The following is a 13,037-nucleotide window of genomic DNA, read 5'->3' on the forward strand; positions in this document are numbered from 1 at the left end:
ATACATAGTGATCTGACTAGAATTCAAGGTGAGTAGAGCTTTCGCACAGTGTCAAGGCATTGTTGGAGTGTTTATTTTTTGTGCAAAGACTGTTTTTTGCTTACCTTGCCCTTGAAATGTTTTTGGGGCTTGTGGTACTGTGATGGCAGCTCTGGGCTTAAGTTATTTAAGTGTTTGAAGAGTTGCAGAGGGGTTTTCGCTTCTCTGATCGTTTCATAGTCATTCTTAGGAATAAGTTATCCCATATACTTTTAGTGTATTTTATACGGTTACAGCTTTTATGCAAGAGTAATGTATCCTTGCGATAGTCACCTTTTGTCATTCACTCTGGGTATGGAGGCCTCTCAATCGGTGGATCTAAATTAGTAAAATTGCTGCCACAGTTTTCAGATTGCTGCAGCTTAATAGGTTTGCATGTGACAGCAGGTAATATCTTTTCATATATGTGGACCCCCCTCACCCCCGATGATATAAACAACCTACCTCTTCAAGCTTTAAGAAGGTGTTGCTAGGTAGCTGATGCTAGTTTTTTAGTTGTGGAATTTGTTTTAATGAATAAATGAAATTAAGGTGCCATTTATGTAAAGTTTGTCGGCGCTTATTAGTGTTTTTTTTCAAGGTATGTGAAGGTAATGCATACTTTGTGAGGTCAACTTTATTTTCTCACCCTGCACTGTTGCAGAGGATTGTTTGTTTCTCACCAGATGCAACCAATGAATGTTATTCATAGTGTTTCTGCTTTGAACAAGAAGTTGTTAAAATAGCGGGCTCAGTGAGCTGAACATCAATGGCGGAGATCTGTGTATAACCTGTAGTTCGTAAGTTTAAATGCTGACTGTCAACCCAAATGAAGTTGATAAAAGGACATCTTTGAGTTGGATAATTAAGGCTCATTTGATTTCAGCATGGACAGACAATTTGGTTTATGGCCGTATAATCCAAATGGCGCTCTTTCTTTCCCAAAAGAATAATACATATTTTTTTTGTAGTCTGTTCCGCACGAATCAAATCCTAACAAGTAGTTACAGCTTGTTTAGCTGTGTATTGAGCTTTGTAAATGATTGATGAATAATGATTATATCATAGGAGATACCTGTTAAAATCTTGCTTCAAATGTGCATTTTCAGACTTGTGAAATGTTATCTTTCAGCACAGAATACTACAGAAGGATGGCGAGAGGAACTGTCTGGGTCAGAGAGTGGACTCTTAAGTGGCTTGCAAATGTAACATAACCCAGCCCCCATATTAAAGTAACCTCACCTGCTTTAGTCAGATGCACCCAAATCTGATGTAGGCAATGAACAGTTCCGTGGTCACTCTTCCTTAATATTCTCACCGAAAGCATTAGCCCATTACATAAAGTTGTCTCCAATCCGTGAAGTAACCGCAGTGTAACATAGCGTTGTGCTTAACATCAGTGCCTACAAAGTAGCTTAATCATTATTTTATCCAAACATCAGAGGGCTGGGTGAGAAGGGAGGGGGGAATGCAAGGGTCAAAGAGGCAGGGAGAGCGACGTAAAGCCATATGGCTGCTTTGCGCGCGTGCACGCCTCGTGCACTGTAGCTCTATGCCAGGGGAAGCGCTTTCAAAAATCCACTTACAAAATGTGTCAAAGAGACAGCTTTCGCTGTCTCAGCCAGACCTAAAAAGCAACAGACCAGTTTCAGGCTGGGGTTAGGGCGCCACAATCTTGCATCTCAGTCTGCCTCAAGGAGGCCTTCTTCCAAACAGCGAGACTTGGTTAATAAATGCCTTACAAATGCAGTGCAAGTAGTGGTGGTGTAGGGCGGAAGCAGAGTATCCATAACGGAGTGGGCGTTTGTAGGAAGTTGTTGCAGGGTGTAGAAAAGGGATTTTCAGAAATCGGCGTGTTTTTTTACGATTATGCTACACTTTATCTAATAGAACGCTATGCAAACTAGCCCTGGTTAATAAGTCAACCCATTTAATTCACTTTCATGAATAGGACACTACTAGCCCACTTTTGAGAACATGCTCTAGTGTTGTACTTCTGCTGCCAAACTAAGGTCCTCCCACCCTCTCTGGTCCATAAACAAACAAGAAGTGGGGTCTAAATCAGCAGTTATTCTATAACACTCACATCCAAAAGCGCTCTGTACAACGTATTCACTCACTGGCCACCAGATCAGAAATCAGTGGCAAGAGTGATATTCACGCGAGCAAGAGAAATGCCCTACTGGCCCCTACCCAAAGGGTGTTAGAAAAAGACAGACTTGTGCTTTGGTGAGGGAGACACACCTCTGGGCACCGGTGCTTAGCAACTCGAGGCGGGCAAGTCACTGAAAGCTCGAGCCTGGCTCAGCTCGAGGTGCTGTTGGAACCTCGAGCTCATAGCGAGCCGAGCTTTCATGTGGCTTCTGTCTCTCCCCCTCCTTCCCATCCTCTACCCAGGATGTAGTATTACGGTCCAGGCTGCTCTGCGACTATGGAACTGGGAAAGCAGGTTCCAGTCTTGGCGTTGGTTCAAGAGCCTGTGATCCTGGGCAAATCACTTAATCTCACAATGCAAGTGAACTGAGGCTCATGTAAAGCGCTCCAATACCTTTAAGTCGAGTTTGCGCTATATTTTGAGAACAGCAGAAGAATACACCAATAAGCAAAACACAAAGCCTTAACATAAAGAAAGATAAATAAAAAACAAAATGCGAGTTATGTAGGTGTACACTGTTCTACATGTATCCGCACGTATGTTTGCCCCCCTCGCAAAATATTTAAGATGTTTTGCATTATTCCAGAAAACAACCTTGACTTAAATATGCTCTCCTTCCCTGCGGTGTGCTTCATCTGTTGAAGTCTGCCAGCATGCATCCTTTCAAAATATTATTGTAATTGGATTTTTATAGCGCTTGTTATCCCTAACGAGGAGGCGAAGCGCCTATCTGAAAGCAATGGAGCAGAGCATCAAAGGGCTGGGAGGTTCCAGTCTTGGCGTTGGTTCAAGAGCCTGTGATCCTGGGCAAATCACTTAATCTCACAATGCATGTGAACTGAGGCTCATGTAAAGCGCTCCAATACCTTTAAGTCGAGTTTGCGCTAAATTTTGAGAACAGCAGAAGAATACACCAATAAGCAAAACACAAAGCCTTAACATAAAGAAAGATAAATAAAAACCAAAATGCGAGTTATGTAGGTGTACACTGTTCTACATGTATCCGCACGTATGTTTGCCCCCCTCGCAAAATATTTAAGATGTTTTGCATTATTCCAGAAAACAACCTTGACTTAAATATGCTCTCCTTCCCTGCGGTGTGCTTCATCTGTTGAAGTCTGCCAGCATGCATCCTTTCAAAATATTATTGTAATTGGATTTTTATAGCGCTTGTTATCCCTAACGAGGAGGCGAAGCGCCTATCTGAAAGCAATGGAGCAGAGCATCAAAGGGCTGGGAGGTTCCAGTCTTGGCGTTGGTTCAAGAGCCTGTGATCCTGGGCAAATCACTTAATCTCACAATGCATGTGAACTGAGGCTCATGTAAAGCGCTCCAATACCTTTAAGTCGAGTTTGCGCTATATTTTGAGAACAGCAGAAGAATACACCAATAAGCAAAACACAAAGCCTTAACATAAAGAAAGATAAATAAAAAACAAAATGCGAGTTATGTAGGTGTACACTGTAAAATCTACACGCGAGGAAGCCAAACGGGCCTAGTGAAAGCAGGGGAGCGAGCGCTGCATTTCATTAAAGTGATCGCAGACACGGCAATCAAGCAGGATGGCTCTGTCTCCCTTCACGCCCAGAAAGGAGGGAGATGCGAGCAGAGCATCAAAGGGCTGGGTGAGAAGGGAGGGGGGAATGCAAGGGTCAAAGCGGCGAAAGGGAAAGTAATCGAGCAGAGCATCAAAGGGCTGGGTGAGAAGGGAGGGGGGAATGCAATGAGCAGAGGAGCAGCTGTGCACGTGCATGTGATCTCGTGCACTCAAGGTTTAGGCCAGCCAAAAGACTGGGTAGCACTTTGAAAAACCCACATATAAAATGTCTCTTCGAGCCTTTGGCTCGCGAGACCTAAAAATGTTCTTCAAGCAAGTATACTAAAAAGATATTGTGTATATTTCAATAGACGTTGTAGTTAGTTGCCTACTGGATTCTTTAATTAAACAATCACCACTCGATCTGAATTGTGAGCCCTGCTGACCGCAGTGTAGGCCAGAGGCAGTGGTCATTAACTCCTCACAGCCACGTGCCATTGGATTCGAAAGCACGGAGTTGGTTGCACCTGATCGGAGGGGGTACACACAAATCATCACAGACTTTAACTTCTGACATCCTCAATCACAGAATCAAGACCCCGTTTCACTGTTCCGACCTGCTGTACCGCGGTGTACTCCACCGACTGCAGTCAGCCAAGCCCAATAATCATGTGTAGCAGTTAGCTACGGAAGCACACAGTCTGAACGGAGGGAGTTCTGTGAAAACCAAGCAGCAGATAATATCGGACATCGTCCAATTTGGGATCAAGACACCATTCCACTGTTGGGACCTAGAGTTGGTTGCACCTGTTCGAAGGGAGTACCTTCATCTCCACTCTCAGATGTAGTTCTAACATCATACATTGTGGGATCAAGACCCCGTTTCACTTTCGGACCTGCTGTACCGTGGTGTACTTCAGCGACTGCATTCAGCCAAGCCCAATAATCATATGCAGCAATTAGCTACGGAAGCACAGAGTCTGATGCACCTCAACGGAGGAAGTTCTGTGAGAACCAACAAGCAGCAGGTAATATCGGACATGGTCCATTCTGGGATCAAGACACCGTTCCACTGTTGGGACCTAGAGTTGCTTGCACCTGGTCGAAGGGAGTACCTTCATCTCCACTCTCAGATGTAGTTCTAACATCGTCCATTGTGGGATCAAGACACCGTTTCACTGTTGGGACCTAGAGTTGGTTACACCTGGTCGAAGGGAGTACCTTCATCTACACTCTCAGATGCAGTTCTAACATCGTCCATTCTGGGATCAAGACACCGTTCCACTGTTGGGACCTAGAGTTGCTTACACCTGGTCGAAGGGAGTACCTTCATCTCCACTCTCAGATGTAGTTCTAACATCGTCCATTGTGGGATCAAGACACTGTTTCACTGTTGGGACCTAGAGTTGGTTACACCTGGTCTAAGGGAGTTCCTTCATCTGCACTCTCAGATGCAGTTCTAACATCGTTCATTGTGGGATCAAGACACCGTTCCACTGTTGGTACCTGTTGGACTACTGTGTTAGTAGTATACAGAGCACTCCACGAAGCTGGGCCTCAGGCTGGGCGCTGTCTGTATGTGTCGCGGTAGCCACCGTTGATCTCAGGAGCCTTCCCAGCTCGCAGACCTCGGCCCAAAAGCTACCACCGGCACGTGGTGGGCCCTCTTTCACATACGGCGGTGTCGAAAGGTGAGCTGTGGGCCATATGTGCGTCGCAGCGGCAATGACAGTTTCTGGGTACCAGCAGGCTGAGAGAATTATTCCCGCAGCCACCTTCGCTCACGGCGTCAGCCTCGTGGCGGTGTAAGCTGCGCAGACCTGATAGACATGTTCGCCATTCCGGAAGAGAACCACACCCAGAAAAAGGTGCCTTTTATTCATACCCCTACGCTAACCTTGCGTACACCGAGCCAGCCTACTACGCTAAAGATTTGGGGGGGGAGGGGGCACGTACGCGCTATGTTTTCGTAATCTTCCCTACTGACTGTACTATCATGGTTGCGTCCACTGTCCACTTCACTCAATAGACCATCAGTGTATGTTGACATGTACATATCTGTGCTCTGCATACTCAAGTCTGTCCGGCACATCCCCTCAACACTTTGCATTGTATACTTTTATAATCACTTGCCACCTTCGCACATACTTTGCTCCCATCTCTCCCCGCATTCTGCATTGTGTGGCAGAGGTGCTATGTTTTGTTTGTGTACATGGCTAGCCACGGTTCCCACAGTACATAGTGTTGTTGTGTCTGCTAGGTATACATGTTGTTTGTCATGTTGTATGTGATTATATAAGGTAGCGCATTTATTTATGAGCAGTGGTTTCTCCCATTTACATATCGCTGTGTTAAAGAGGATACAGAACTTTCTCACAGGTGAAAAGTGGGACCACAATGGCAGTCATTCATTACTATGCAAGAATGTCCAACTGCACCACGCTTCTAACCTTACAGCCCCCAATCTTGCGTGCTTTCTTAAAAGCACGCCAACTCCCACAATCAGACCAACATTCACACAGCTTTCTAACGGCAGTTATCTGCTTCTTAATAACATGGACTGGTACACAATGTGAGCTGGCATACCGTATATCCTCACTGTTTCAAACCGGATAACTTCCTCTGGCAATCTCTATTCCCACCCACACAAAGCAACTCCCAAAGTTCAACTTGGCCTTCAATATCTAAAACAGATTTTATTAAACGGAGTAAACTGAAAGCGCTTTTGTTTCAAACAGAAGTGTCCCTCACTTCTCCAACAGTAATTTATCGACTGCAGATAACACGAACTTCAATTAAAATACACTCCCTTTTAAATACGAACCTCCCATTACACTTTGTGAATTGTTACACAATTTTCAACACATGTGACATTTAAGGTCTGGCACACTTTTTTAACACTGTCTCCTCCGGCCTTGTCACAGGCTATCAAACTGTTTTTAGACTAATACCAGACTTCATTCATTCGATCAACTCTGGAATAACAGAAACAGTGCCCATAATTCTCGCTCTGTTTGTGGCCCTCCTGCTACTATTTTAGCTTGTTAAAAATGGCTGCGCTCCCTGTGGTAACAAGCATGCCCGACAGAATACGCCTCTACACGAAGCTACATCGATACCGTGAAAAAATGGAACAACTTTTCGGCTGCCTGCCTCTATCTATTATCGGACCCAGCTACAACATGACATTTATTTACACATGTACAATCTGCATGCAACCATCCTTTTATTGCAAAACTTGCCCAATCAACTGGCGATTGGATCTATGCCTTGCCAACATCCCAGCAAATGCTCCCGATATCCAGCAGATAATGGAGTATCTTGAAAACCATGAACTTGATTGTTCGGGCAGTGGAGTAATGGCGGATGCAACGCAAAAAGGTATCCTGGCGGAATGGGATTTCTGCGCAGCCGCGAAAGATCTCCTGCAACGTGCGACCTTTCAAAACATTGCAGATTCGGGGGAGTGGCTTGGCGCCGACTGCAATGGCAGCCTAACTTCGGAGCTCCGCCAGAGCGGGAGCTCTTAACCCATTTAAATCCGCTAAAATCCGGCCATAAGGGGTGCTGGGGGCAACCATAGACATTTTAAACACCCCCGCACCAGGCGGCTAGAGAAAGTGTCACCCACCGGAGAATCGGCAGACTTGGCGAGGAGCGGACTGCAGTCGCCGGGCGGAGGGTCCCACCATTCAATCACTGGAGAGGACGGTGAGCAGGGCAGAGCGCGGATGTCGCATTCATACAGCCCACGACGATCGGAGGAGCCACGAGGTCCGGAGTTGTTGGCCGGGACCCGCCGCCATTTCGGAGCCTGGGGAGGGGCGGAGCTCGCGTGAGTGTCTGCCTGAGATCCGTCGGCGCAGCTAGGTGAGGCGCACGGCGGCCCCTTCATCGGGCGCCCGGAGACCCCTGGGTCCTCTGGGGGAAGACATTGAGAGTAGCGGTGCAGTGGGCGGCAGCCAGGCAGCTCCGCCAAGACAACGGCGCCATAATTGACCCCAGTGAAGGCAGAAATGACGCCCGGTGCCACCCCCGATCACCGAGAGCCACTAATGGGGAATCAAGACTGGCAGCTGGGACAACGGAGGTGAAAGGGGCAGATAAGTGCCGGGTGAGCCCCAGACCAACCAGCGTGCTAGCTCCCCAGCATACTACAGGAAGTTGGCAGCGGAGCGGATCTTTGGGGCCCTGTGGTGCTGCCCCGGGTGGGCGCTAGTTCACTGTGCATCGCGACAGCCTGGGTGGGCCCTGCGTGTGCTGAGTTGGGAATACAGTGGCCTGCAGTAGAAGGACCGCGTATTGGCGACGGATCACAAGCCTAGATTGCACGGAGCGCTTGGAGGTTGGCCTGCCTGGGAGTCGCGGTGTGACTGTGTGGAATCGCGTCGGAGCGCCCCCGGTGGCCTGTGCGGCCCTCCAGGCGGCAGATACTTGTCAACGAGGGACTCTGTGAACGGCCCGGGGGCAGAAGAGGAACACGTGGTGGTCCACCCTTGGGCCAGACACCTCCGACTGAAGCCGGTTCCGGGTGGCGGATGTGTGGTGGAACACCGCGCTGAAAGGCGGGACTACCGGGCGCCTGCTGACGGGGCCGTACCGGGCTGAGTGCGGAAGTGGTGCGAATTAGCCGGCGGAAGTGGGGTGCACCGCGCCGGAGGGCTCGTACGCAGCCGTTGGGGTGACACTCACAGGGGCCGGCCATATCAGCCTCCTATAAATATGAGGCCTAAATACAGCTCCGCAGTGCAGTCCAACAAACTGGACAAATACACGCTCCCGAAGGCCTCCCAGACGTCCGAGGAGGGACACGACTGCCGTCAAGAGGAATCGGAACCGTCATTACAGTCCATCATGGCGGCCATTACGAATTTGGGGACTACCCTCGAAACGAAAATGGATAAGATGTCGATTGAAATGAACCTCATGAGGGCTGATATGCAGAAAACCTCTGACCGGGTCAAAGAAACAGAATCCAATGTCACTGAACTTCAGACATCTACCAAAAGACTGGAAGAGAGAATAAACGTTTTGACCCACCAACACCGCCAAATGGCGGCGAAGCTCGAGGACCAAGAAGGGAGGGCACGACGCAGCAACATTAGAGTGGTGGGGGTCCCGGAGGGACTGGAGGGGCCGAGCGTGGACCTCTTCCTGGAGGACCTCATCTTAAATCACTTAAAACCACAGAGACTCTCTTCTCTCTTCACGGTGGAGCGGGCACACAGAGCGCTGCTCCCGAGGCCGAAACCAGGGGCGGCTCCCAGAACGATCATTGCAAAGATTCTGAACTATAGAGACCGGGATGCTATCCTGCAGGCCGCAAGGGTCAAGGGAGACGTTCAATACGACAATGCTACTATTAGGTTCTTCCCGGACTTCACGCTAAAGGTGCAGCAAGAGAGGAGGTCCTTTGAAGGGGTGAAAGCCGCACTGCGGCAACGCGGGATCACATACATGATGTTCTTCCCTGCGAAGCTGAAGATTCTTGTGGACGGGAAATCACTCTTCTTCACAAGCCCCCGGGAAGTACAGGACTGGCTGGACGGAAAGGCGGATCTCCGAAAACGCATCAGAAACGCCGGGAGAGAGACAGCATCGGCAAGTCGAGGGGCGTCCTCAAGGGGTGACGACGGTGCACAGGGACAGCATGCAGAACGCACATGGAGGTCGCGGTCCAGCAGCCTGGCTCGGGAGCCATTGAACCAAAACTTGGACCCGTGACCCAGCTAAGTGCTGCCTTGAAGAAGACTACAAACCGTAATGTACATTGTTGGGGACGATTCCGAGGGGACACTGGTGGGTGGGTCCTTGCTTCCCGGGGAGCACGATCCAACCTTTCCCTGTTAATATACGTTCCCCCAAAGGCAGACACTTGGGCCGAACCAGAGACACATGGTAACGACAGGGACGCTCTGCCTACTGCGGTGCAGGCCGCTAAGAGGGTGCTTAGTAATAACCCGTGATCACCTGCATGGCAACAGCTCAGTTCACTACGGGGAAGGGGCTTTAGCTGCCGGATCGGCTGCGGTCCGCTTTCCCACGACACAGTAGTTCACACGTTGGGGCGATAGGCACTCTGCTAGTTGGGGATGTGGGTAGTTTGGAACCTACGTGGCAGGGTAGCCGGGAGGGGGGGTGGGACGATGGGGTTGAAACTGTTGGGGTTTTGTGTTTGTTGGGGTGTGGAACGGGGAGGAGAAAGGGGGCACTGGGGGTTTATTGGTCAAAAAAAGAAAATACAGCATCAGACATACAGTCAGCGAACGAGATTATCGCAGGGTGCCTTACAATTTGATTTCTCTGACTCACATGCAGTGGGATAAAAGTCTCAAACTGATAAGCTGGAACGTCAACGGGTTGGGGGACAAAATTAAAAGAAGCATTGTGCTGCAATACCTTAGAAGACACTCCCCGGACGTTGCATTATTGCAGGAGACCCACTTAATGGGAAACAACTGTAGGGCGCTCAACAGAGGGGGCTACAAAATGATAGTACATGCGGGGTTCACGTCGGGATCCAGGGGGACTGGGATCCTCGTGCGCCACTCCTTCCCCTTCGCGGTTCAGCGCACATGGACGGACCCGTTGGGGCGTTATGTGGCAGCAGCACGGCAATGGGAGGGCAGAATCCTCATATTAGTTGCGGTGTATATCCCGCCGGGGCTGCAAGCGCAAACTTATAAAGATCTGGGGGCCTTTCTATTAGGTTTACCCATGGGACACCTTGTGATTGGAGGTGACTTCAACTCCGTGGTCTCAGGGGAATGGGATAGACACCCCCCGCGAGAGATTGGAGCGGGGCAGCAGTGGCTCCCCCAATTCATTGATGCATTTGGCTTTGTGGACGTCTGGCGGAAACACCACCCCACAGGCAGGGGATATACCTTCACACACTGTCTCGACTCGATTACATACTCACCACGGCACAATTTGACATGACTACGACAGACATTACGCATCTGCCACGGGGTATCTCGGATCACTCACCCCTTTGGGTCCACTTCACAATGGGGGATAGAAGAACCGGAGGCTCAAGGCCGATAAACCCATGGTACCTTAAAGGCCCGGAGATTAGAGCAACGCTGGTAAAAGCAATTGACCAATACTTCATAGATAATGAAGGCACGGTGGACTCACCAGCCACGTTGTGGGAGGCGTTCAAGACAGTCCTGAGGGGGCAGGCCCTCTCCCTCATCGCGGGTAGGCGTAAAGAAAAAGAAAAACAATTGACCGAGATAGAGCACGCGATCAAACAACTTGAGGAGAGAATAGGCCGAGACCCTGACGAGGATATTACACACCGATTACAAATCAGGGCCAGAGAATATAAGGACATCGCCATGGAGGCGGCGAAAACTCTGGCACGCGATAGGGATGGGCGCATATACGATCATGGCGACAAGGCGGGCAAACTAATAGCCTGTCTGGATAGGAAAGAAAGGGAACAGCGGGTGGTGCCTGAACTCATGAGCACTTCGGGGAGGCTCCTGACTGAGCCGGGCGACATAGTGAATGAACTCGCCCTGCACTTTGAACAGGTGTATAGGAGGCAGTCGGACCTCACGGAGGACGACTCTGCTGCCTTCCTGACTGACATTCAGTTGCCCACCCTGACAGATCAGGAACTAGACCGAATGGAAGACGACCTTACGACAGAAGAGCTTACCAAAGCAATAGGGGATCTCACAGGGGGTAAGGCTTTGGGGCCCAACGGCCTCCCAATTGAGCTCTACAAGCTTAAACCAGATAGGATAGCGCCATACCTGAAGGCAATGTTTCACGATAGTAACAAACAGGGGATCCTTCCTCGGGACCAGCGCATAGCCACTCTGGTGGCAATTCCCAAACCAGGAAAGCCGAAAACAGAGTGCTCCTCGTACAGACCCATATCGCTCCTTAACGCGGAGCCCAAAATACTGGCTAAAGTCTTGTCTAACAGGCTACGTACAGTTATCACCAAGCTAGTGCACCCGGACCAGTCGGGCTTTATGCCTCACCGCAACACCGCACTCAACCTCAGGTGACTTCATGGAGTCCTGGGGCGCTGCCCTGGAATCCAGGAGGATGCTATGGTGGTGTCATTGGATGCAACCATGGCGTTCGACACACTCGAGTGGGCATACCTTTTTGCGGTGCTTAAGAAATTAGGGTTTGGACCCAAGTTTCTGGGGTGGGTGCGTCTATTGTACTCCGAACCACTTGCGACTGTTTCAGTAAACAACAAGACTTCTGAGGTCTTTCCACTCAGCAGAGGTACGAGGCAAGGCTGCCCTTTGTCCCCGTTGATATTCGCACTATCTCTGGAGCCACTTGCGGCGTGGATATGCCAAACTGTGACCATCCGCGGCCTCAAGTGGACTGAGGGCTGGGAAGACAGGATATCATTATATGCAGACGATATACTTCTTTATCTGGCCTCACCTGCCCGTTCCCTCAGAGTGATTCTAGACATTTTCGCCAGTTTCGGAAGAAACTCAGGGTTCCGTATTAACTGGAGCAAGTCAGTGATCTACATGCTCCACGGAGCGGCCCCCTCCCTCCCGAGAGGCTGCGCAATTCAGATTGCGGACGAGGGTTTCCGCTACTTGGGGATATTCATAACCACTGACGTTAGGAAGCGATATGACCAAAACCTGATTCCCCCCTTGCAAAGGCTCAGGCGAGACGTGGAGGTCTGGAAGGAGTTGCCCATATCCTTACTCGGGAGAGCGGCACTCTTCAAAATGATGGCTCTGCCTCGATTCTTGTATGCTCTTCAAAACTACCCAGATGCGATGCCGCCAGCGTTCTTTAGGGAGGTGGAATCCTTACAGAGAGACTTGTTGTGGGACGGTAGACCCAGAATTGCACTAGGCAAACTCACACTCGGCTGGTATGACGGAGGTATAGCCCTCCCTGACATTAGGAAGTATTATTGGGCAGCACACCTGGCAGCAATAAACCAATGCCAGTATAGCAACGGAGACGACCCGGCATACGGAATGGATAGGTGGTTGCTTCCGGGGGGCGACTTCACAAGATCCTTGTATTCTAGACCAAACAGGTTTCCACTCACAGGCCCTACCAAACACGCGGTACAGGTCTGGCATGTGGCAACTAAAGCCCTGGGATGGGCCAATAAACTTACACTAGCAACCCCGCTGTGGGATACGGAGCGACTAGGCACACTGGGACGTACGAAAGGGTTTGCAAACTGGGACCTGATCGGCATCTCCCACATTAGGGACCTGTGGGGGAGGGAGGGTGTGGTGCCATTTGACACACTGCAACAGACGTATGAAATGGCGGCGTCAGAACACTTTCGATATACGCAAATCAGGCATG

At 49.8% G+C, this 13,037-nt stretch overlaps 1 protein-coding gene across 3 annotated transcripts in view; it reads right to left on the minus strand.

The window, feature by feature from the left end:
* LOC146809036 (lens fiber membrane intrinsic protein-like) overlaps positions 1–13,037 on the minus strand; it is a 636,754-nt gene that overhangs the window by 605,711 nt on the left and 18,006 nt on the right. The gene's annotated exons all lie outside the window — the stretch shown is intronic.

This window comes from Triturus cristatus, chromosome 7, assembly GCF_964204655.1.
Source record: "Triturus cristatus chromosome 7, aTriCri1.1, whole genome shotgun sequence".
In the NCBI taxonomy this organism is placed as follows: domain Eukaryota; kingdom Metazoa; phylum Chordata; class Amphibia; order Caudata; family Salamandridae; genus Triturus; species Triturus cristatus.